This window comes from Microcebus murinus, chromosome 13, assembly GCF_040939455.1.
Source record: "Microcebus murinus isolate Inina chromosome 13, M.murinus_Inina_mat1.0, whole genome shotgun sequence".
NCBI lineage: Eukaryota > Metazoa > Chordata > Mammalia > Primates > Cheirogaleidae > Microcebus > Microcebus murinus.
In genome coordinates, this window is record NC_134116.1 from 11,991,364 (window position 1) to 12,017,406 (window position 26,043).

Genomic DNA, 26,043 nt, shown 5'->3' on the forward strand with positions numbered 1-26,043 from the left:
TGGTTCCATGATGAAACTCATATTCGAAAATAACACAAATTTTTTACTTATCTACGGTTTCACAAAAATTGCTCTAAAAAAAATTTGAAAGATGATCACAAGCCAAAACATGCATTTGAAAGTCTGAGAATGTACCTTCACAATAAAAATAAAACTACATATGTCAAAGTGAAATATAAGAGATATCAACTGTTGAACTTAGGTACTTAAGGAAATTGGACATTTCATACATAATAACCTAATATTTGTTCTTATATTAACAGACAATTTCCATGATGTTTATCAAACCAGATAAGATCTAAGATTTTCAAGATCTAAGTTGAGTATTAAAAAAAAATCTCAGAAAATCAAATTAATTCCATTGTGGAATGGAAGTTTTTAGTCTCATTGATGGCAACATTTTGTAGAGTATTTTCATAACCAAAAAACTATTCTCATTGTAAATTAAATATATTTATCCTTAACTTTTTAAAAAATTGATTATAGAATATTCCTTAAATAACTTAAGTATCAAATTGCAAAATATATTGGGAAAAATCAAACAAATTCTTATTAAGGGATGTTTTCTTTATAAATGAATGATACTTCTATATTCATAAAATATGTCATATAGTTGAATGACGCTAATTGGATTGATCAAGGATTAGGCTTTGGAATGTTTTCCTGGACAGTTTTGCTCCTTCAATTTTTTAAAAATGTTAGGACTCATTTGTGGGAGCTTTTTTGGGGGGGGCAGGACTGTAAAGATTATAGGAGAAGGAAGGGAAACAAAGTATTTTAAAATTACGTTAATCTGCTTTAAAAAATAAAGATGTGATGTGCACATACAAATTCTCTCTTACACATACCTGCTCACGTGTGCACACACACATTAAATACTAATGCCACTTCTAGAACAGAGATTAAAAGGTGGTAGGAAAAAGAAAAATTACAGATAAAATCTCAAAGCTTGTCATAGCTATAGAAGGTAAAGATATCTCTGTGATAATGCTATCAAAAGGGAGCATTAGGTTAAAGAAGTGGGTAAATATTATCAGAATCTAATGTAAAAAGAGGATTTTATTCCTACTATTGCCCCGTGGCTTATTGTTCAACATTATTTTTTTTTTCATTTTATTCATCTTTTAAATAACATTGTATGAAGAGTTTCTCTCTAAGGTTTCCTTTAGTTCAAAATATTCTGATGCTGCACTTCAACCTATAGTTTCTAAACCAATTTGGTCCTTTTAAAACCTTCTATTACATCATATTTCATAAAGAAAAAAAGAACCCTAATTTTATAATTGACATGAAATCTTTGAATTAATATAAAATTTACTCATTAGTCTTAACTTTGTGAGAGAAGAGGCTTAAGTACATATTTTTCAAAGAAAACAAATGAGTACTAATGATAAATCTTATACACCATTAAAATGTACTAAAATTAATGCACACACTTATTAAGCTTCCCACTTAAATTGACAAAGTTTCCCCATTGAATAAAAATGTTTAAAAAGTGTAAAGTTTATTTCTTTGTGAGTCATACAAATCCATTAGTCTAATATCTAGATAATATAGTAACAAGATATGGGAAACAATTCATGTTAATGTTTAAACATTTAACAATTTAATATAACCTAAGCAGTCTACACTAAAAACTATAGGCAAATTTTATAAAAATGACCGATCTAGGAAGCTTTGCCAGTATAGTGGGCTTCTTGTAGTGTAGTTATTACTATTTTCATTGTTTCAGTTGCTTACAGTTAGAAAAGTAGGTGATTTTCCATAAAAATCTGGAGTGCTTGCGTCTCTTTTTAAAACAGGTCCATGCCTGCCCATCCTGACAGCAGGTGGAAGCCGTGGTGAAGCTTCTTCCTGAAGACCAGCATGTTCTCTCCAGCCCTCTGTGCCCTGTGGGCTCCTAAGCTCTGAGATGGACCACAGGACATTTCCAGTTTTCCTTGACTTGGACTGTTGTTTGTCTTATAGTTTAGGGAAAATAGAAATTTTTTTGTACCCATGTCTCTGTCAAAAATTAAAAAATGAAAAATAGACCAAAAATGAGAGTATATTTTGTTGCAGATATTTTAAGCTAATGTGCCAAAAGCATACAATTTTGAGCACTATTATAAAATAAACATAGTGAGATCTATCACCAATATATGGGAAAGGCAAAGGACGCAAAGGTTTATAATCCAGAAAGGAAATCCCAGTGGAATTGTTTTTTAATCCAATCCAATGAATGAAGCTACAGTGAAAGGTTTAAAAACATTTTGGCAATGGCGAGTCTGTGAAGCAATGTTCACTAAGTAACTCTCCCTGTTCACTGGTTTGGGCTCTGCCTGGCTCTGGGGCCTCAAATTCTGCCATCCCTGGCATAGGACAACATGCCTGGTTCTTTGCATCTGAGATTTCCTCTTTCAGTTTAATTTCATTTGCATTTTTATTTTATTTATTTATTTATTTTTGCATTTTTAATTGATCATTGGGCTCTTTTCAACAGGTCAAAATTTGACTCTAAAAAATCAAAAATACTTTAAACGTTAGTGCATTGATAATGTTCAAATAAAGCCACTTTATTGCCACTATGCAGAAAGGGTTATTATATTCTTATATTTTAGTGTGTTTTTTAAGTCAAATAAATCTTGGGCCACTGCTTATGTCTCTCCTGCCTTCCCAGCTGAGGTTCTATCTTCTATACACAAACAATGCTGAACATGTAAATATTGAACCACCACAAAAATATTTTTATTAAGCAAATTGAAAGGCAAGTGTAAGAACCTGTTTCACTTTGTTTTTAGCACAACATTCATTGAATGTTTTTCAGCAAATATCTTTGTCATTTCCCAAGAAATAGAAATAGTTTAAACTGTGCCTTACCTTCCCAAAGTATATTTCTTGATTTGATTTATTGAATTCAAAGTTGAATGATTAACTGAAATTCTTGTCCTTTAATACTTAAAGTCCTTAATTACTTTTCATAGAATCAGAGTGTAAAAGTTAGGAATGAATTTTTTATAAAATTATAAGAAATATATAAGTAGCCACTATGCTATTTCTTACACTTTATCAAACAAAGTCACCTTGATTGTCATCTCCCAGGACAGAGACCTCACTCACTCCTAGGCAGTCCATTTCTCTAATGCACATTGTGGTTGTCAGAAAATCATTTTTTATATTGATTTGAATCAATCGATTCATGTTTTGCCCACTAAAATAACAGAAACCAAATATATTCTTTTCCTAGGTAATAGTCCTTTTCATTTTTAAAAGCAATTATTATAATCCCCTGAATTTTCTTTTGCTCTGTGCTCTTTCCCATGTGCCGGCGTGTCCAGGTTGAATGCCCTTCCAATCCTCTCCTCTGATTCCGATGACTTTGTCCGTGTCCTTTTCCAGAGGCTCTGAGAATAGATTCTTCCCATGAGGTCTGCTCAGCCCGGCATACCCTGGAACTAATGACTCATTTCATATGGACTTTACGATGATCTCAGTGTCATAAAAACAAACTTCCTTTATTGGTCTTTCAAAGCATATTCCTCACTGCTGAGGCACATAGCTCTGATTCTATATTTTAAATTGATTTTTGAATTTAAATTGGGAGTTTTCAAGTCTTATACTTTTAGAGCCAAAAGGGAACCTTGAAATCAACTGGAGATTAGGATTAATGTTCCAGATCCACTGCCAAATAGTTATGTGGCTTCCAACACGGTACTTAGCCTCCTGGCACAGCTCTTTTCTGTAATCTGGGAATAGCAATGTCATCGCCCACTACGTTACAGGATTCTTATGAGGATCCAATAAAGAATACCTACCAAAGTCCTTTAAAAAAGACATAAAACACGAGATATCATCGGTTTATACATGTATCCCTATTCCACTAATTCCATATACTTAATTGTCTCTTCGTGAAAACCAAACTACTCAAAGGCTGTTGTGTGTTTGCTTTTGACACCAACAAATACTCTGACACCAACTGGGAGTGCACTGGTTCAGTTCAGTTCCACTACCCAGAGTTAGAGAAAACCCCACAGGACAAGGGCGCAGTAACACGAGATTGCCCCCATCTCACAGGTCAGCTATAGAAACAGTGCCCAGGGTTAAACACACTTCTGCAAAGCTGAGTACAAATGCAGGGGTTCCCACGACCTCCCATTCTATGAGAACAACTCATAGAACTCAGTAAAACACTATACTTAATGGTTATCGGTTTATTATAAAGGACACAACTCAGGACCAGTGCAGTGGGAGAGATGCACAAGACAAGTGTGGTGGGGTGAGTGGGAGCATCCATGCCGGCTCTGGGTACACCACCTTCCCCGAACATCCATCTGTTTGCCAGCTCAGAAACTCCCCTGAATCTCTTTGTCCAAGAGTTTTTATAACCCAATCCACAGCACCTCTCCCCTCCCTGGAGGCCGAGGGGTGTGGCTGAATGTTCCCAGCCTCTAATCACCACTCTGGTCTTTGGGGTGACCAGCCCTACCCTGCAGCTGTCTAGGGGCCCCACCCTAAGTCACCTCATTAGCATAAACATGGGTGTGGTCGAAGGGGTCTGTTATGAATAATAAAAGACACTCCTACCACTCAGGAAATCCCAAGGGTTTTGATGAGCTCTGTGTCAGGAGCTGGAGACAAAGACCAATTATATTTTTTATTATATGACAACTGTCAATACTTGTTGCCAACATTTTCTTTCAGTCTCTCTCAATGGACACCAATCTCCCTCTGCCCCTTCACTCCACTGAAACATTTCTGTTAAATATTCTTCCCCCTCCTCCCATTTCACCCCTCAGGAGCTCAAGAGCAGGTGAACAGTTAACCCTTCATCTTCCGTGAAGCACTCTCTTTCTCTGGTGTTCTTTCTTCCACGGATCTTGTTTCCCTTCTACCATTCTGACTACTCCTGCTCTCCGTGGAGGCCTATTGAGGGAAGAAATAAGACGTAGTAACAAATGAGATATATGTGTTCCAGGGGACAGGATGCATTTGAATTGTCCAGAACTGTGTGAAAGTCAGTTAAAATGGAGACCAGACCTGAAGAATCCCCAAGCAAATGAAACCAGTTAGGTCTCATGAGTGACCTCAGCCTTGTTTGGTTGGCAAACACCAGTGAAACTTAACTTGAGCTGTTTGTTGTAAACGTCTGTATTAAAGAAAAACAGAATGTTAAGCTCAGCCAATCAAAGTAGCCAACAAACTTACATAACTAGGGACTTTCTAACAGGATAGACCAAATAAGGCAATTGTAGTTGTACTGTGTCTTTCTGTAAAACCCTCCCCCTTGCAGTGGAACTCCTCAATTGCTTGCTGTTTGAAGCTTCCAGATTCATGAATTTTCCTTTGTTCAAATTTAAAACTTTATTGTGCTTCAGTTTGCTTTTTTGTTTTCTTTCTAAAGTTCATGTCAGACGGGCAACGTGCCCAGGTTGTAACAAGGTTTGAGGAAAGCCCATCTCACGCATGCGTGTGAAAACCCAATCATTACGCTTATGAACTACAAAAGGATCCTCAGTTTGCTTTTTAACAACAGTAATTATTTGCATGTCTATGAAAGAAAACATTTGTATGACTATCAATTTTTTTACAAATTTAAGTTCTATCTTTACAGAATTGAAAAGTAACCCAGTAAAGAACAACCAAAAATCTGTTCTTCTATAGAATCAGATAATCACTGAGAGGTTCTGCTGGGATAACTCCTGGCATTTCACTGAAAAAACATCCAGTAATTTCTTTTGCCCATTTCCTGACAGTTTCTCCACTTATAATGAAATTAGTCTCTAAAGATAATTCTTGATTGGAAAAAGGCCAGTCTGATGAAGTTTGACCTGATTTAAATTAACCATATGAATATCCTTGAGTTTACTTGATAGTTCTAAATCAATGAATTATTACGCTACTACTAAGGCCAGGAAATGAACTTGTCACTATGAGTTTTTTTACAAGGAATCTTAGATTGGACTTTTAAAAATCTTTATAATTTGCTATCCCAAGACCAGAAAACCAAGCATAAGAAACTCTCTCCATTAGATTTCACTTGCATTTTCTGCATTTGGGTGAAATCTTTAAATTGGCTAAGGTACAAGATGTACCAGGAAGTGACCTTTGTTAACACCTGTGAACCTGACACCTTTTGAGCCAGGTATCTGAATGATTTTCCTGGGAAGGCAGCTTTGAGACTTTCACTTCACACATAAAGTCAAACTTATTCTTTAAGAGTGGTCTTGTCATACCTGCTTAAATGAGAATCATTTTCAAATATGACTACAAGTAAGGTCTTGAGTGCACAATCAAATTGCCCAATTATATCCTAGCAAAAAGGAAGGCAGATTCTTAGCAAATTTATATAAGTATCTACACAGCAGTTTCATAAAACATTAGGAGACTTGGTAAACCTTCTGACTTCTGGGGAGTCCAGTGAGAATAAGATGCCTTTTTAAAATGTTTCATTTCATTTTTAAAAGCAGAGTGTGTGAAATTGAGGGTAAGGTTTGCTTCAAAAGGGAAAGAAAAGGCTTCATTATATATCTTTTAGAACACAGAAACATTAACAATATTCAGAAAAACTTGCATTTCTCTCATCAGTCTCACCTATATCATTAATTCTTGTTCTCTCAGATCCTGCCTTGAAGGAGGTCTATATCTGGATCATGTATCAAATGTCCTAGAATCCCTGACTCAGTATATTGCTATTGCCTGAGAGATAGCTAAGTAATATCAGCTGAGAAGCTTGTACACAAGAGCCTATTGTACAGACATTTCCACAAGGCTAAGACTGCCCTCTTTCACTAAAGATATAAAGTCTGGTGTGAAGCTTATGTCAGAGTCTTTAGGTGAACATCAGAGTAAAGAGAAACTGCTCGTAGATGACAAAGATTCTAAACAGCATGTAAAATTAACAAGCAAAAATACAGAAATTTCATTTCATATTTAATAGTCAAGGCTTCACTGTTATATCTTAATTAGAGATTATTTTGGTTTCTAGGAATTATCTAATTTTTAAGTCAATTTAATATTAGCCCAGGTCTTAAGTAAACTGAAGAAGTTGAAAATGAGTTCAAGTTGTCACATTACAACACATAGCTACTGCTGATATGAAGTTTATCACAATAATAATCTAATTTAATTTAATGTAATTTTCTATATTTTAAGCATTATGTAGGAGTAATGTTGTTTTTTTAAGATCAATAGACCAATATAAGTTTAGAAATCACAGTTTAGCTATTATCACCTTGAAAAATTCAAAGAAAGTAAATTGAATTGTAGGGTCAAATTATACTCAGCATGAATAGATTATTTTTTAAATAAAATTATTAGTGTAATTCACCAAATAATTCAATAAACTTATAGTTTTAAAATGTTTCTGAATTGGAAATTTTATAAGAAAATTTTCAACGTTTTTCACCTTTATTTGGGTATCACTGACATGAACAAATTGTATCTATTTAAGGTGTACAACTTGATGTGATATTCTTGTACAGTTGCATAATCACTACACTCAAGCTAATTATCATGTCTATCACCTCACCTGGTTACCTTTTCTTGTGTGTGGTGAGAACACTTAAGATCTATCCTTTTAACAAACCTGAAGTATACAATACAGTATTGAAGATGACGTTTGAACATTCTAGTGTATTTAAAGCATTAGGAGTTCATTTTACTAATTTTCTTTGAATTATGAAAAAATTTAGATTTAGCTAGTTGGAACAGCACTTCTTCAATGTAAGGGTATAGGAAACTTTTTCATCCACAAAAAGAAGTCAAGACTGCTCTCAATTACAGACACATAGATCAGATCTGTCGCTTCAGCCACAGGTCCAGAATATACACCAAGATACAAAAATTCATTGATCTAGATCTCAAAGAGAGTTTATACTTTCCAATGTGTATGAAATTCTTTATTTGAACTTACAAATTTAAAAAAATAGACGATAGGACTAATAAATCTGTGTCATCTTTTACTCAACAGACAAATGATCTACAGAGATCATCCAATTGTGAGATCATAAAACCAAATTCCTGATTGTTTCCTCCAATGATGAATAAATCATCAGCTGTGTCTTACTCCCAAACAAAACAAAAAACAAAGTCAGTAGAAAAAAATAGTTAAAGAAACAAAGAGTGAGCAAAGTTAAATTTCTATTGACATTTTTGGTACTCTGTCTCTGGGAGGCAGGAAAAATTGTGCATAAACTTAAGCCATTCGTGATGAGCATTTTTTCAGTAGCACAGTTTACCTGGCTCTAAATTAATTAGTTGGGCATTTTGGTAGGCAACCTACCTCTAAAGCTCTTAATACACAATGTTCAAAGAGGTAAAATCATAATTCTTATAGAAATATAAAATAAATATATATTAAATTTATATTTAATTAATAAATGAATGAAACAGTAATATATTGAAATCAGTTGTCAGAAATTTATAGTATCAACCCAAAACTCTCCACTAGCACAAACCCTTTTAATAATTGCTTATTTGATGTTTCATCCAGGTGTCTTAAAGTCCTCTCACATTTACTGTCTTCAAAAAGGAATTCATGATTTTCTTTCCCAAATCTCTCTCATTTCTCTTCCAGTATTCCTTGCTTCTGGCAATGGTTTCACATTCTGTTGAATTATTTAAGTCCAGAAATCTAAGACTTTGAATACTTTCTCACCCTACACTTTCTCACCTGTCATCATATTCATTTTATGACCAAGCTCTGTTGATTTTACCTTCTGAATATCTCTTACCTCTGTCTGCCTGTAATTTTACCACCATCACCAGTATAATTACACCATATTCACCATGTCACCCAGACCATACCAGGTAGGCTAGAGCATTGGACATATTTTTTCTTATTGTTTTTACCACCCTAAGCATCCTCTTATCCATCCATTTTTTTCCATATATCTATCACTAGATATATGCTAAATGCAAATACATTTGATTTCCCATTCCTCTTAGGATAAAGACTGAAAGCCTGTGATTCTCTATTGCTCTTAGGATAGAGTCCCAAACCCTATGATAACCCATTGCTCTTAGAATAGACACCTAAGCCTGACCAGGGTCTACAGGCTCCATTGGGCTGCCAATACATACACTTTTCTCCTCTTCTGTATTATCATGAACCAGATGCCACTCACTTTTTGGTTCAAGCTACACTAATATCTTTTTTATTTTTGAGACAGAGTCTAACTTTGTTGCCCGAACTAGAGTGCTGTGGCGTCAGCCTCGCTCACAGCAACCTCAGACTCCTGGGCTCAAGCAGTCCTTCTGCCTCAGCCTCCCGAGTAGCTGGGACTACAGGCATGTGCCACCATGCCCAGCTAATTTTTTCTATATATTTTTAGTTGGCCAATTAATTTCTTTCTATTTATAGTAGAGAGGCGGTCTCACTCTTGCTCAGGCTGGTCTTGAACTTCAGAGCTCAAACTATCCTCCTGCCTCGGCCTCCCAGAGTGTTAGGATTACAGGTGTGAGCCACCATGCCCGGCCTACACTAATATCTTTATGTGTCTCTCAACTTCTCACCAGGGAATTGTAGTAGTGATTTTTTTTTCTTCTTACTTATAATATTTGTCCTCTAAATCTCCTACTTTGCTGCCTTGGTTCCCACTTATAATCATCCAAGTTCATCACATTTTTTAAAAAAATTGTCAGGGTTCTTATTTTTGATGATTCAGGCAAGAATAAATTACAGCACCCCAACAGTACTTATGAAACATTGTAATCTTATACAGAATTTTGTGATTAAGTTTTTCCTCTACCTTGCACAGTAAATTTCAAGAGGGTAGTACCGTGTCTAATTCTACTCATTATATTCCTAATGCATAGTATATAGTTGGTAAAGTGATGAGTTTTTATTTATTTAGTGAATTTAAGGAACAAATTGCTATTATGTAATATATATCCAAGTCTGATTCTATCTTCAGCGATACCAATTTATTACTTCCAAATTTAGTGAATATATGTTATAATGTGATCAGACTCCAATAAAATTTCATTACACAATAAAAGGATTAGCATGTCACATCATAAGAAGGCCAAGGCCAGCAAAGTTGCAGCAGTTTAGCCTCTGAATCAGATGAAGTCCCAAATTAAAGTCTATCGCTCACCATCTGTGTGAGCCCAGTTACGTATTTGCAGGTCACTGAGACATCTTTTGACTCAGTCTGCTCAATAGTAAAATAGGAATGAGACTATCATATTTGACACAGAAATTCTTTCAAAATTACTGAATTAATGCATTCAAAAATTCTTTGATTATTGTTCAATTACTTCCATATTATCTATTATGATTTCCTTCAGTATCTTAGATAGTATTCATTTGGACCTATAGAGGGTTAACCATTTAAAAATCATCATCTACTATAGCTTTCAATTTATTATATCAGTAAAGACTAAGTTCACCTATTGCTAGCAAAAAATGTTACTGTGGTAGTTTTAACACACGCAAAATCATTATGCTGTGCAAAAAGTCCAGGAGTAGGCAGTTTGGGGACAATGACAGCAAGAACCAGGTTCTTTTGTAACTTCCTGCAGTTGCTTTAGGGCCGTCGGGCAGGAAAGCAAAGGAAAAGAGGAGGGACATCAGTGTAGTCTTTGGCTTACATGTTGTTGTCCAGAAGTAACTATTCCCAACAGCACAGGAAGAAGAAAATCAAGGTTTTAGCTCTCACAGGCTCTGTAGTAGATACAGGCAGTCAAGACATCATGGGAAGGGAAAAAGTTTGGGCCCTGCTATATCCCAGGTGCAGGTATTTGAGGGTGATGGCCATGCCACTTAGTGGATAGGGGTGTGTAACTTGCTCTTCACTCTGCCACCTGTGGGAAGTTAACTTTGCCTTAATTGTTATGAATATACCATTCCAAATCACCACCTTGAAAAGTCCTGTGAAATGATCATTGTTTCCTTTTGATTCAGGGTCAGACCTTCTGAAGATCTAGAAACACAATTGAGGACAAATACCAATTCAGAGCTGATGTGAAGTAGGCATTTTCGAGAACAGGAAATACTTCTCATGTTTGAACCGTATAAGCAACTCTTCATTTATTTTTTTGAAACCTATAACAGCAATTTGAAAAGAGAGAGAAAAATATTGTCTTTTCTGAAGGCTGCCAAGACTAAAGCTTATTCTCCTTTATTAAAATAAAAAGAGATAATAAGCTAACATAAGAGTACACTAACCTTATTCTTGAACCCAACTGCCTCTAGGAAAAACACGTCTATGAATGTGAAGCTAAGTTCAGTTATTTTTGCAGCCATTGCCTTTTTTTAGGCCCTAGTTATATTGCAAGTTTTGTTGATAATAAAATTTATTAATTGCAAGGACAACTTTCAGAATCTTTTAGTGAATACATAGAAGTTTCTTATGTTTCTTAGCATTCTTTCAAAGGAATTGCTCTATGAATTAAACCACTCAGTGGAGTACATCCTTTCATTCTATCAATTAGACATACACTTGGATTAATATCTCCATGTATTATTTGACATGCAAAAACTGAAACCACAGTAATTTTGTAACTACAATGTTATGTGGACTAGAACTTTCTGTGCCCCCAACTTTCTCTCCCTCACCACACTATTATCCAAAGCTGTGATACTCCATTCAAAAAATCACTACGTTATTTTCTTTTTTGTAATAGCAAAATTTGAAGGGTAGACTACATGAATATCAGAATAGCTGGGACAACAAAGTCCAAAATATTTATTGTAAAGGTAAATTATCATGTTTGATTCAATATGTTGCTATAAACAAGTGAAAATCATTTGGTCAATGTAGATATTCCTTATACACCTCAATATTTTTTATATACAGTGAATTTCTATGATCATCTGTATATGAGAAGAATAATGAGAAAAAGTTACTGAAATCAGCCTTATTCTTTTGTTTCTTTCCTTAATAATTTTTCCTTTTCATGGTTATACTATTTTCTGAATTTTAATTTTTATTCTGATTTTATAAAAGTAAATATTTAATTTTAGAATAATTTTGAACTTACAAAAAAAAATCACAGAGTACAAAGATCTCTCATATACCCTAACCCAGCTTACTATATTATTAGCATTATACCATTAGCATGGTATATTTATTACAATTAATGAAGCAATACTGATATATTATTTTTAACAAAAGTCTGCATTTTTAGTTTTAATTTTTACTTTAAATCGTACCTTAATTGGCATCGTATGTATGCTTATCTATATGTATATATTGACATAAAATTTAAGTTATTTGTATGTGTATGTATTTTTCCAGGATTCTACACAGAATACCACAGAACTTTTATTAATCCTCTTTATTTAGGCTCCTCTTGGCTACAACAGTTTCTCAGACTTTTCTTATTTTTGATAACCTTCACGGTTTTGAGGAGCGCTGGTCTGGTATTTTGGAAAATGGCCTTTTCTTGAGATTTTTCTGATAGTTTTGTCATGATTAGTGTAGACCTAGGGGTTTTGGAGGAGGAAGAGCACAAAGGTAGAGCACTGCCCTCCTCCTCCTCACATCATCATATCAGGGGCTCCTGCTGCCAATGTGACCTGCACCTGCTGATGTTAACATTGATCACCGGTGGAGGCAGCGTTTGTCAGGTTCCTCCACTGTAAAGTTACTTTTTTCCCCATTTCCACATTGTACTCTTTGAAAAGAAATCACTATTAGCCCCCCACCTTTAAGGATTAGAGCGTTACACTCCACATCCTTAAGGGCAAAGTATAAAAATAAATTATTTGGAATTAATCTGCATGGGAGAGTTGTCTATTCTCCTCAATTTATTTATTTCTTCAATCATTTAGTTATATCAATATCGACTTATGGATATTTCTTTTGTACTTTGGTTTATAATCCAATCCTACTTTATTTATTTTTGCTCAAATTGTTCCAGCTTTGGCTGTTAAACACTTTCGGCTGTCTGTTGTGCTCTTTCGACATTATTGCAACTCTGTCTTTTTAGTACTTTTCTTTCTCTCTGAAACTTCAAGATGCTCCAGGCTCATCTTGTATATTACCTTATCCAGCCCTAGAATTAGCCATTTCTTTAAGGTTTTGACAAATGCATAGTGTCATGTAGCCACCATTACAGTATCATGTAGAATAGTTTCACAGCCCAGAGGAAGCCACTGTGTTTCACCTATTCAACATTCCCATCCCCACAAAAGCCCTGGCAACCACTGATTTGTTTACTGTCTCCAAAGTTTTGCTTTTTCTAGAATATCATTTAAATGGACTCATAAAGTATGTAGCTTTTACAGACTGACTTCCTTCATTTAGCAATATGCATTTCAGAATCATCCAGATCTTTGTGCATGTTCACAGCTCATTCCTTTTGTTATCACTAAACAATATTCCATTGCACGGACATATCATGGTTTATTTATCCATTCACCTATTGAAGGGCATGTCCGTTGTTTACAGTTTGGGGCAATTATAAATAAAGCTCCTATATAATTACATACCCTGGTTTTAGTGTGGAAATAAATTTTCAAATAATCTGGTTAAATAACTGGTAGCATGATTACTGGATTGTATGGTAAGACTATGTTTTGCTTTGTAAAACCTGCCAAATTATCTTCCAAAGCAATTGTACCATTTTGAATTTTGATCAGCAATGAATGAGAGCTCATGTTACTACACATCCTTGTCAGCAATTAATATTGTCAGTTATTTTGTGGAAGGGGGTTGACATTTAATAGATTGTATTGATATCTCATTGTTCCGATTTGCATTTCCCAGTGACAGATGATGCTAGATATTTTTATATGGTTTTTTTACAATCTGTCTTCTTCAACGAGGTGTTCAGATCGTTTGCCTATTTTTAATTATTTCTTTTGGGTGAGTTTTAGGAGATTTTGTAGATTTTATGTATAATTCATTTATTAGATATGTGCTTTGCAATATTTTTCTTCATCTATGCATTGTCTTTTTATCCTTCTAACAATTTATTTCACGCAGCATAAGTTTTTAATTTTAATAATGTCCAACACATCAATTTTTTTCAATTATGCTATTGGCATTGTATTTACAAACTTATCACTAAACCCAAGATCACACAAATGTTCTTTTATTTTATTGTCTAGAAGTTTTATGGTTTGTATTTTGCATGCATTTGTGATATATTTTGATTATTTTTTGTGTGAAGTGTGAGGTCTTATTCTAATTTTATTTATTTATTTTTGCATATGGACGTCTAATTAATCATGTATCATTTGTTGAAAAGACTGTCTTTTAATCTCTGAATGTCTTTTGCCCTTTGTCAAAGATCAGTTGATTTTATTTGTGCACAGTGACATCTGGGTTTCCTACTCTAGTCCATTGATTTGTGTGCTTATTCTTTGGTTAATACTATGTTGTATTGATCACTGTAGCTTTATAGCAAATCTGGAATTCTGATGGAATAAGTCTTTTGACTTTATTCTTATTCTTTTTTAGTACTGTTGTTTTTTCTAGGCCTTTTGGCTTTCATATCAAATTTAGAATCAATTTGTCTCCCTCTACAAAATAGCTCACCACAAGTTTTCTTGACATTATTTTGCATCTATAGATAAGGTTGGGAGGAACAGACATTTTAACGGTACATAAATCTTCTAATCCATGAACATGAACTATCTCTCCATTTATTTAAATCTTGGATTTCTTTCATCATTGTTTTACTGTTTTTGACATAGAAATTCTATACATATTTTGCTAGATTTATATCCAAGTATTTCACTTATTGAATGCTATTATAAATGATAAAGTTTAAGTTCCAAATATTTGTCTCTCATACATAAGAAATTCATGGACATTTTTATATTGGTCTTGTATACCGTAACTTTGTTATATTGACTTATTACTTTAGGTAAGCAGATCTCAGCTATGTCTTCTGGATGAGGTGGTACTTTATCCTGTAACTTCTCTTCTCTGATGCATCCAATAAATTCATTGATTTTCACTTTGTTCTGCTTTTTCTTGTTGTAAAGACAGACAGGAGTCATGAAGCCCAAGCTTTCACGTGTCAGAGAAGAAACTGTAAATCCTCACTTCCTGATTTTTAAAATTGCCTATTCTTCTGTTTTTCTAGTCATATGTATTTCATTAATGTCTATCCTTGAGGTTTGAATTGTTTATGTAATGTATAATCCACAGAGGAATATAATTAGCAAACGTAAGTAATAATTATTACAGTTCTAAAGACAATTGTGTAGGTACCCCACAAAAAGAATGAATGCAAACAATTTAGAGGCTACTTTTTATTTAAATTATTTTACACATTTATTTTTTTTTTTTTCAGTGAAACCCAGTATGAAGTTTTTTGAACACCAGGAAAAAGCTTTCTGCCAACCTCTGAGCTATTCCTGTTTCTCAAGTGGAAACACCGCACAGCAGGAGACCAAAGGAAGATGTATTTGGGGAGAAAAAAAGGAGTCAGTTGTTGGCCACATTTAACTGAGGAAACTCAGGCAGGCACAGACACATACTTAAGTGATTAGCACCTCAGCTGAGCTCAAACTAGGAGGAACAAGAGCAGCATTACCAGAGCGGGGACAGTGGCAGACAGCTACTCACCCTGCCTTGGGTATTTCTCTTCCATTTGACCTGAAACATCAAATTCTGTTGAAAAGAATGGCCCATTTTCATGCAAAGCATTACTAAAACATGCCATTTCCACAGAGAATCTGGCCCTTGTCAGAGATGGTATGGGACAGTAGGAGTGACTTTTTCTAAGATGAAAACACATGGGGTAGAGCTTCAAAACCTGCAAGCCATGCATCATTCTTTTATTGAAGTTTCCTTAAAGTCGTTCCAGGCATTTTGCTGCCTTTGCTTCCATTTTTGGACTTGGGAGAGAAGGAGCATCGAAACATCTGCATTTGGGGCAAGAACGAACGTGTGTGCGCACATGTGCACACACACGCATATGTGGTTGCGTCAAAATAATAAAATTTAGTCACTTCATAGCTTAATGAAAAAATGCTATACCCATTATAATATTATGTGTGCATGATGTGACCTTTTGTACTGATATCTACTCTGTTAAATCGTAGTCATCTTGTTAAAGATAAATGAAGAAAACATATAGACAAACATAATTAATATAAAATTTAATAATTATATAGCAATAGAGTAGCTAAGTAGAGCTACTTTAATTTAGTTTCCTACTCTACAGTGATATGACTATTTGCAGTTATAAATCCTAGGTGGGACAAAATCTTTCTTATTTACATACTATATAAATAAAGTATATTCTAAGACACTTCCATGATTTATTCCATGAATATTTCATGGATTCCATTACATAAGAAAATTTCTCTACCTCTTCTTCCTATTAACCATTAAATATTACATCATCCATGGGGCCTGTGCACTGGAACAGTGATAGAAAATAACTGCAAAATGGCAAATGTCTCCTATTACTGAGAATGCTGGTTACGAAGGTACATTTACACTGGGATGGCTCATATTAGCAGCAAAATAATAAACTGGCTTATAGTTTGTCATGAAGAAATGATCAGTAATATAGTCAAAAGAACTCTGAATCTGACTTCTCAGAAGTTGGGTTTCAATCCAGCTTTAGCTTTTCACAGCTGTATTCGTTATCTATTGCTGTGTAACAAATTAACCCTAAACTCAATGGCTTATAACAGCAACAAGTATTTGTTATCACTCAGAGATTCTATGGGTTAAGAATTTGTGAATGGCTAAGCTGGATAGTTCTCACTTGGAGTCTTTCATGAGATTGTAATCAAGACATCAGGCAGGGCTGTGGCCATCTACAGGGACAATTGGGCTTGGAGTGTCAACATCACAGCTACCTTATTCACATGGTTTTGGCATAGGATATCCAATCCTCACTGGCAGCTGGATTCCCACAGGACAACTGATAGAAGAAAGAGAAGGCAAGAAGACAACTAGAGTGCCTTTTATGACCTAGTCTTAGAAGTCACACATTACCATTTCTACACCTTCTGTTCATTGGAAGTGAGTCATTAAGGTGAGATCACACTCCATGACAGCAGAATTAGGTTCCACCATTTGAAGTAAGGAATGATAAAAAATTTGTTAGCGTGCTCTCGTACAGACATGGTAGCCTATGATCTTGAGTAGTTAAATCTCTCCTAAGATCAGTTTTCTCTACAAATGAAAATAACAATCCCTAGTATTGGTGCTATTCAATGAGATGATGCCTGTGACATATTGGGTAAAATGTATACTGTTGCATGAATGTAAAGTTGATCAGATGACAGCATCAGTGCACTGTCAGTGCTGTTTTGTCATAGATGTGATATACACACACATGTGGAGGACACATCCCATTGTATGACTTCCAATGTAGGCAGACCTGGTACTGTGAAAATTCCCGTAGAAAAAGAAACATGCATATCTTTGTTAAATTATACTGCATTCATAGATTTTGCTTTAAACATAAAGGACAATAATTTTCTAAGGAAATATTTTAGTTTCCAAATAATGATGTTAAAGAATCAGAATTATTTACCTTATTATTTTCAGTGGCTTGATCAAATACCTTGTTTTGGGCTTTTTGTTTGCTTTTCCCGCATGACAAGAAGTTGGAGACAGGCCTGCAGCAGCTGCAGATCTGACAGCCATCAGGGGCTCAGGCCCTCTCTCTGTTGCTGCACGATCATCCTTGTCCTTGTCCTTGGTACCTTATGCTGCTCCGCTTGCAGCATCAAACCTGTGTTCTAGACAGACGGAAGAAGGGCGAAGGACAATAGGTGTGAATATAATGATGAATATGGTGAATATGATGTCTGGCTTTTTCTTTCAACCTTTAATTTTGAAATAAATTTAGACTTAGAGAAAAGTTGTAAAAGTCATAGATTCTTTTCATGTACCTTTTCATCCATATTCACTTAATGTTTCATCTTCCATAACCATAGTATATTTATCAAAATCATAAAATTAGCATTTACTATGAACTAATTAACTAAATGCTGCTAATCATACTTTAACTAACTGTAATAACTAATAGCTATTATTAACAAACAGAATCATTTATTAATAATAAATGATATTAATATAATAATAAATAATTATTAATAAATGATATTAATAAATGAAATTAACATAAATATAATATACAATATAGAATATAATAAGACATCAATAGCAATGCTATTGCTATTTTTAGTTAACAATACTAACTAATTTATAGACTTTATTAAAATTTTTCCAGTTCTACCACCAATGTCCTTTTTCTGGCTCCAGGATCCACAGTTCCCTTGTGTATCATGTCACCTCTGTTGTCCCTGATCTGTGCCAGTCCTTCACTTTTTTTGAATTTTTTGTGACCTTGAAACTTTTAAAGTATGCTGATCTGTTATTTTGTAGAATGCCCCTTAGTTTGGGTTTGTCCGATGTTTTCACATGATTAAATTGAGCTCATGCAAGTTTTCACATATACCGTAGAGGTGATACTGTGCTTTTTTTCATGACATGATAACAGGGATATATGAGTCATAGATCTGGACCGTGGGTTTTTATGTTGTCTGCCAGGTGCCTGTACTCTAAAGTGACCATTATTCACTTTGTAATTTGTAACTATTTTGGGGGAACATATTTTAAGGCTATGCATATATCGTGTTTTTCATCACACATTTGTCCACTAATTTCAGCATCAGTAATGGTTTTTGCCTGCAACAACTATTTCTGCAGTGTTTGTTTAGTTTGATGACTTCTATAGGTACAGATAAATAAACCAATGAGAAATAATAGAAATCAATAGCTTAATCCTCAAAAGCAATTATCTAGTTGTCAATTTTTTTTTAAGGTTGCAATTAGGTTTCATCAGGAAAAAAAAAAGTGAGTAGTTTGAATTTTTGGTCATAAAGATACTATTCTTGATCTTCTAAGTAAGAAAGCAACTAAATACATTTACCAGAGGAAGATCTAGATATACTTGCACAATTCAAAAAGGACACCAAAGCAATACAGCTAAGTTCTATTTGCAGGTCTCGTTGATCTGCCAAAGAAATGACAGAATTGCAATAGGCATGCATTTTATTAAGCTGGGAAGAGGACAAGTGGGTATGTGTCACGGCACAGCCATCGAAACATGATGAATCAGTTTTGCTTCTTGTTTTTAGGAAGAGAGGAAAAAACTGTGATTCTTTATTCATTCTAAATCACCATCACATTTTTTAAACAAGTAACACAAATTCCATTACTAATTGGAAGATGAATTTTAGCAGAGAAAGGAAAGTGCAAATTAAGAATATGTAGCAGTTGACAATATTCCATTTAGAGACCCCAAGATAGATTTTTTGGATTGTCTGTCTGTGCCAAAGTTAGTCAGCATTTGAGAGAAGTGGCTGAGAAGCTTCAGCAAAGTGTTTAAACAAACCAATCCGAATGTCAAAAGGTTATGTGCAGCAGAGGCTGGCGGTGATAATTCTACATGGATTAACACCACAGCTATTTCCTAAAATAGAAAAGACCTGAAACTAGTGTGTGAACCCAGAGACCTTTCTTGTGTAAAGTGTAGATCAGGCATTTATCTTTTTCTTTGAACTGGTCAAGTGCCCTCTCATTGGTGCAGCCAGTGACCCTGAATGAACAGCCTGTGACTCAGTCCCAGAACCCAGTTCTGCCCATGGATCTCAGGAGGAGAGAAACATACCCTGGACCCTATGCTGTGGATGGCCCCCACTCTGAGCCTCCTGTGAACAATCTTCCCACACTCTGATGTCAGGCAAAGAGTCCAAGGACACCAACAGGCCAAGGGAACATGCACAAAATTAGTCTGTGCCTCCTGCACATGCCCCTGGCATTTCTTCCCCGTGTGGTCTGGAGCTCATTTGCAAGAACAGGTCTTTTTTATTTATGATATTTTTTATTTCAGCATATTACAGGGGTAGAAATATTTAGGTTACATATATTGCCTTTGTCCCACCTGAGTCAGAGCTTCAAGCATGTCCATCCCCTAGACAGTGCACACCGCGCCCATTAGGTGTGAATATAGCTATCTCCTTCGCCCCCTCCTATCTGCCCGACACCCAACGAATGTTACTATTAAATGTGCACATAAGTGTCTCTAATTATCAGGGAAATGCAAATCAAAACCACAATGATATATCACTTAACTCCGGTGAGAATGGCTTTTATCAAAAAGTCCCCAAACAAAAAATGTTGGCTTGGATGAGGAGAGATAGGAACCCTCAAACACTGCTGGTGGGACTGCAAACTAGTGCAAACTCTGTGGAAAGCAACATGGAGATACCTTAAAGAGCTACAAGTAGGTCTACCATTTGATCCAGCAATTCCATTACTGGAATATACCCAAAGGGGGGAAAAAAAAGACATTCTATAAAAAAGTGCAGCTCTCTTGCCTGGATTCATCCTCTTGAGGACACCAAACCATCACCATATGTGTCTCTCTGCATTAAAAGGCTAAGGATGTCACTAGATCTTGGGGCCAATATATATGACCACAGGTCCCCACAAGATGTGTGGCAGGGGCCAGGGCAAGAAGAGCAGAGAATTGACTGTAGGGGTGTGTGTGTGTGTGTGTGTGTGTGTGTGTGTTCTCACATGCGTGGGATAGGAGGCTATCCTGCTTACACCACCATATTCCAGTTGGGATACAGAGAAATCCATCAAGCCTAAATTTAACTACCAAAATATATAATTGTCAAGATAGGAAAATAGTATATAACTTTCTTAACAGATTGTTTCCTTTGTTTATATAAAATATTTTCATGTGGCAAAAAAATACCTAAAATATAAATATATATATATAATCAATTATATATAAAACATACATAAAATTTATCATATTTAACCATATAATTCAGTGGTTATTAACTACATTCACAATGTTGTGCAACCCTGAGAACTACATATTTCCATAAATTTTCCATCATTCCAAACAAACACCCTACACTCATTAAACACTAACTTCCCACTATCCCTTCCTCCCAACTCTTGGTAACCATTATTCTTTTTATGTCTTTATAAATTTGCCTATTCTCGATACCTCCTGTAAGTGGAATTATGGAATATTTTTCCTTTTGTGTCTGGATTCTTTCACACAGCACAGTGTTTTAAAGGTTAATCCGTGTCACAGTGTGTGCCAGAATCCACTCCTTTTTGTGGGTGACTAATATTCCATTGCATGTATGTGCCACATCTCACTTATCCATTAATCTGTTGATGGACACTAGGGTTGCTTCCACATCTTGGCTATTGTGAATAATGCAGCTGTGAACATTGGTGTACAAGTATCTGGTTGAGTCCCCGTCTGCAATTATTTGGGGTATATACTTAGGAGTGAAATTGCTGGATCATATGGAAATTGTATGTTGAACATTTTTGAGAAACTGCCAAACTGTTGTTTCCTTGATTTTAACTTGTACTATTTGCATATATGGTATGTGGATCTCCACTGTCGCCCTGGGTCCTACAAATACTAGGGACAGGGTCTGACAGCAGCCTCGTGTATCTAAAGATAGAGAAAGTAGGGTCATCCTTGGAAATGTTGTCCTTTCACTTTTTTCTCCTTTACTTCTTATGTTGCATAAGTGAAAAATCTGGGTTTCCATCAATGTTCAAGCTTGCAATCTTTTGTGTCATATTTTAAAAAATTATCCAAGTCAAGCTGTTTTGTGGTGGCTCAGATCTGACTGAGATCAGGAAGTAATAGGAATATAAAAAGAAAACTTGATCTTCTGAGGTTTTCTGTATTACAGTAGCTTATATAAAAATTAAGCCTTTTAAAATGTTTGAGGTTCATATATCAATGCCATTGATTTCTAAAAAAATATTACTATCTTTTTGGAAAGTAAAGAACTCAGTTCTTTGTAGAAATTTCTACAAGTCTTTGTAGAAATTCTTTGTCTTAAATAATATGGCTTAAAAATGAATCTTTTAAAACTGTGAAGGATGTCAAGAAGAAATGTGAAGAAAGAAGAAAAAGCAAAAATTAAAGGAAAGAACAAGAGCTATGATAGCAGTGAGACCCAATTTAAACTGTTTGGGTCCAGCCAGAGCCTTTCAAACCTTTTGAAGCTCATACAGTATTCTGATCCCTAACAACCCATATTCTTGAAAAATTAACCAGAAAACTAGCATGAGCTAAATATCTTTATGTTTGAATTAGAGAACAGGGAAAGGTCTTGCTGCCTTCAGGGAAAGCTTTTAATCAGAATGTCTCTTCATCCTGGCTTTTGACCTTTCCTAACATCCAATTGTTTTTTCACACTGGTCTTGAAAGAGCCTCTGGCTCTAAGGAAAGAAGGATGGATATCTTCATCTTGCTTAGCATGGTTTATGTCAAGATTTTGCCCTTGTAAAAGCAGCTAAGTGTGCTGGTGACAGACAGAGAGGAATGATGTTTCAAAAGTAGTTTCTTCTTTTGTTAAACTTTTATTTCAAAACAATTGGAAGCACAGCCCGTCACAGCTATGAAAAATTTTGACCTTCAATTCATGAGTAAATTTTTTGAAATTGTATTTTCTGATTAAAAACACATATTTTCCCAACTAATTTCCTTGTTTATTTCTAGAAATAACACCATGTATTTTGCACCCCCCAAAGTAACCTTCATGCCCTGTAAAATTTTTACAGTATATTAATATGTACCACATAGTCTATAACTAAAACATCCTGCTTCTCTGTTAAAAATGCCTTATTTTTATGGTTTTTCAAAAAGCTTTCCAATTGACTACATAAGTAGATTGAAACTTTTATGTCAGCATTGCAGAAAAATCAAAGAACTGAAGATGGTAAGTAATTTGCTCATGGTCACATAATAAGTGTGAAAGGCGCTCACTCAAATGAGCATGTTCTGATGTATTTTCTCAAGAAAAAAATAAACGCTCGTATTACATTTAGTCCCCAATAAGTAAGATTTTTCATTAAATTTTTATAGAGAACCTCAAAAACAAGGAGACAATCTCTAGTTCAGATGGTCTCAGGTACTGGGAAAATATTAGCTTATTAAGAGACTTCTCAAGGTTGTCTAAGTTTTATTGTCACATTCTAGTATCTCCAGTGCCTACCTGTTTTTTAGAAAATATTCAAAACTTTTAAATGAGGTTCTTCACATCTTCCATGTCTGAGAATATCAAGTGGTATTTCTCAAAGACTATGAGGACTTAGGAGCAAATTAGCCTGTTTTGTGCACAGTAAAAGATTGCTGAATCTTAAAGCATTCTGCATGACCTCCCTGGGTCATCGTTACTGCCCCAGAGTCTTCCTCACCTCTCTCGCCCTGTGACCCTCCTCTTACCCTTTTCCTGATATCATGTAACTGTAATGATACATATGTGAGTAAATCTGTGATTCTCACTCAACTCTAAGAATCTTAAAAGTAGCCAATAGTCAGTTTAAACCTTAAACTGTTTAGATTCTGGTATTGTTCCATCTCTTGGCGTTTGATGTATTTTTACTGGTGACTCCTTAAGACAAAATGTAGGCCTTGGAAAGAAAGGGGACTTTGGAGAAAGAGACATGGAGGTGCTAACATTACCTACCCATCAACTACGAAAACGAGGGCAGCTCTGTACTGGACCTATCACTTATCTTTCCAGTGGATCTATTTTAGGAATAATCACTGAAACAAAAACAAATATCAGTGATTGCACCAAGAGAATGGAGGTCGTTTTTATTAAAAATGTGATGCCTAAGGAATTGACAGAACAGAGAAATGAAGAAATTTTAAAAATACACATCCCTGGAGGCAGAAAGTACATCTTACACGTCAGACATGAAAATCAAAGTCAGCCACTTGAAATATAAAACTAATAAATCAGAAATCTAAACAACTGATGGGTATATATATCGTTTTTTAATTTAGCACATATTTTAGGAAACTGTTCTGTTCTCTCTTTTAAATTTTATATTTCCCATGTATATTTTTAATGTTATTTATATACTTATATACATACACACACACATACACACACACACACATCCCTATTTACCACTTACTCATTATATGAGAGGAAGTGGAATTTTGAAGCCTGAAATGGCCAGCAATCTTTAAAATTCTTTTTTTTTAAACTTTAAAATTTCTAACACAAAACTATACTTAACTGAAAACACTGTTGAGAATTAGCATAATTCTATGGGGTGACAACCTGAAAATTGTGACTTTATTCTGGTGGAAGAAGTCATTGCCCTTGACAATTTGCAAATATGTCTTCTTTTACCATTACCGGCTCCCGTGTTTAATGCGAGTAATACTTTATGAGTTGCAGCCCTCTTGCTCACAAAAAAGTGAGTTTACAAAATACATTTATTTCACATAATCTCTACCTTTCTCAGCTCCATTGTACCACTGCTCCCTTCCCTCCCATCCTCTGGCACCACACCGTCCTCACCTGCTCTTCCGCCTCCCCAGCGCTGTCTAACCCGAGCCTGCCACCCAGGCTCAGAGTCTTGCTTTGCCTCTGTCTGGCCCTTCCTTCCTGTTTTGGACAGATGCTTGACAAGTTTTAAAAGTCGATTTTCTTTACTATCAACTCCATTTTTCTTTGATCCTTATTTTTCTATTACCCTGAGTAAAAATAGCTATATTTAACATTGTGTGTATTAATTATACTGATATTCTTCTTATATAGTCCTTCTTGAATTGATTCATGGGTAGTTAGCTTTAAAACTAGAGGATTCTCTGACATCTTCAACACAATTCCCAGCACCATGTCAGATACTAAGTTAAATTCATGAGCAAAGCACAATTTTGAGATCATGGAATTTCACAAACTTGAATGTTACCACTGTATTATCCATGCTTAATAAATGTGTGTTTTTTTGTTGTTGTTGTTGGTTTTTTTTTTGGTACTTCTTTCTCAAATTCTCTCTCTCTCTCTCTCTCTCTCTCTCTCTCTCTCTCTCTCTCTCTCTCTCTCTCTCTCTCTCTCTCTCCCCACCCCCATAGGTTAAAGCAAATGGAAAAATTCCAGGTATTGAAATGACTGAATCACAAAAATATTCAGTTGATTCATTTGTTAAGCAATTAATAGTTAGGAATAAGATGGTCAAAAGACCAAATACAGTGGTCACAGTCAATTCAGCTGAAGCATGTTGTCATGATCTGAGGTACATAAGAAGAAGAGGTATGCTAAGAATAGCATATAAGTTAAACCCCAAGCCTGTACAATGATTTAAGTCATTGAGACAAAGTAGATATGGAGTGTGAGAAGCCTGCACATAGTCTCATCTGGCATTCCCTTGGGGAGGTTGACCTTGAGGTATAGAGGTGGAAATCAAGTGGAGTCTTTGTGACTAACTCTTGAACAAGATGAACTTTTCTAGGAAAATGTAAAACAATTCTTAGAATTTGAATTCCATAACTCTAAAAATTCTTATATAAATGCTTATAATTTTACCACTATACCACTGTGGGATGCATGCCTGGAGATTTTATGAGTTGTTCTAAAATGTGTATCTTGTTGGACAATATCCAAAGCAGACCACATGAACACTGAATCAGGTCTTACACGATAGCTTTTCTATATATGTATACATGTATCTGTATCTATATTTATGTCTGTATCTAGCTAAAAGTAAAGCTCTACATACTGATTATATAAAAAAAAAACTAATGATTGCTTGTGTCTCTTATAATACTGTAAGTTAAAAATATCTGCAAAATAAAATATTGTTTGTTAACACATTAAGCAGGCATAGAGAGAACATTTTGGTGCATAGAAGGATTTCTGGGAATAGAAACAATTATTTTTTGTCAGGGGCCATACATTTAAGTACAGATCATTAACAATGCTTTTGTTAATATTTATTCAGTGAATGGTACATGCTAACTCTGAGGGCAGTTAAAATTCACAATTGTAATATGGGAAACTTTTGCTTCACTTAAATTTTTTATTATAAATGTGGCTAGCTTTGGATATAATCATGTAATTTGCATGCTCAGGGAACATCTGTTATAAAAAGCTTTCCTTATAGAAGACATTTATCAATGTCCTAACTTATCTTTAGTTATCCTTGGTTATTATATGTCATGATAATCATCAAATTTAACCATCTTAAGTTACATTTTTCCTGGTTTAAGTTTTGGGAAATTATATTTTTAAATATTTATAATTATTTTATTATATATGTGTAGAAATAATGAACAGCA

General features: G+C 34.9%; 1 non-coding gene across 1 annotated transcript; it reads right to left on the bottom strand.

The window, feature by feature from the left end:
- Positions 1-5,384: 5,384 nt before the first annotated feature.
- On the bottom strand, positions 5,385-5,488 carry LOC142875354 (small nucleolar RNA U13). The gene has a single exon (XR_012922736.1). It is a non-coding gene; the product is annotated as a small nucleolar RNA U13 (small nucleolar RNA).
- Between the last annotated feature and the right edge of the window lie 20,555 nt (positions 5,489-26,043).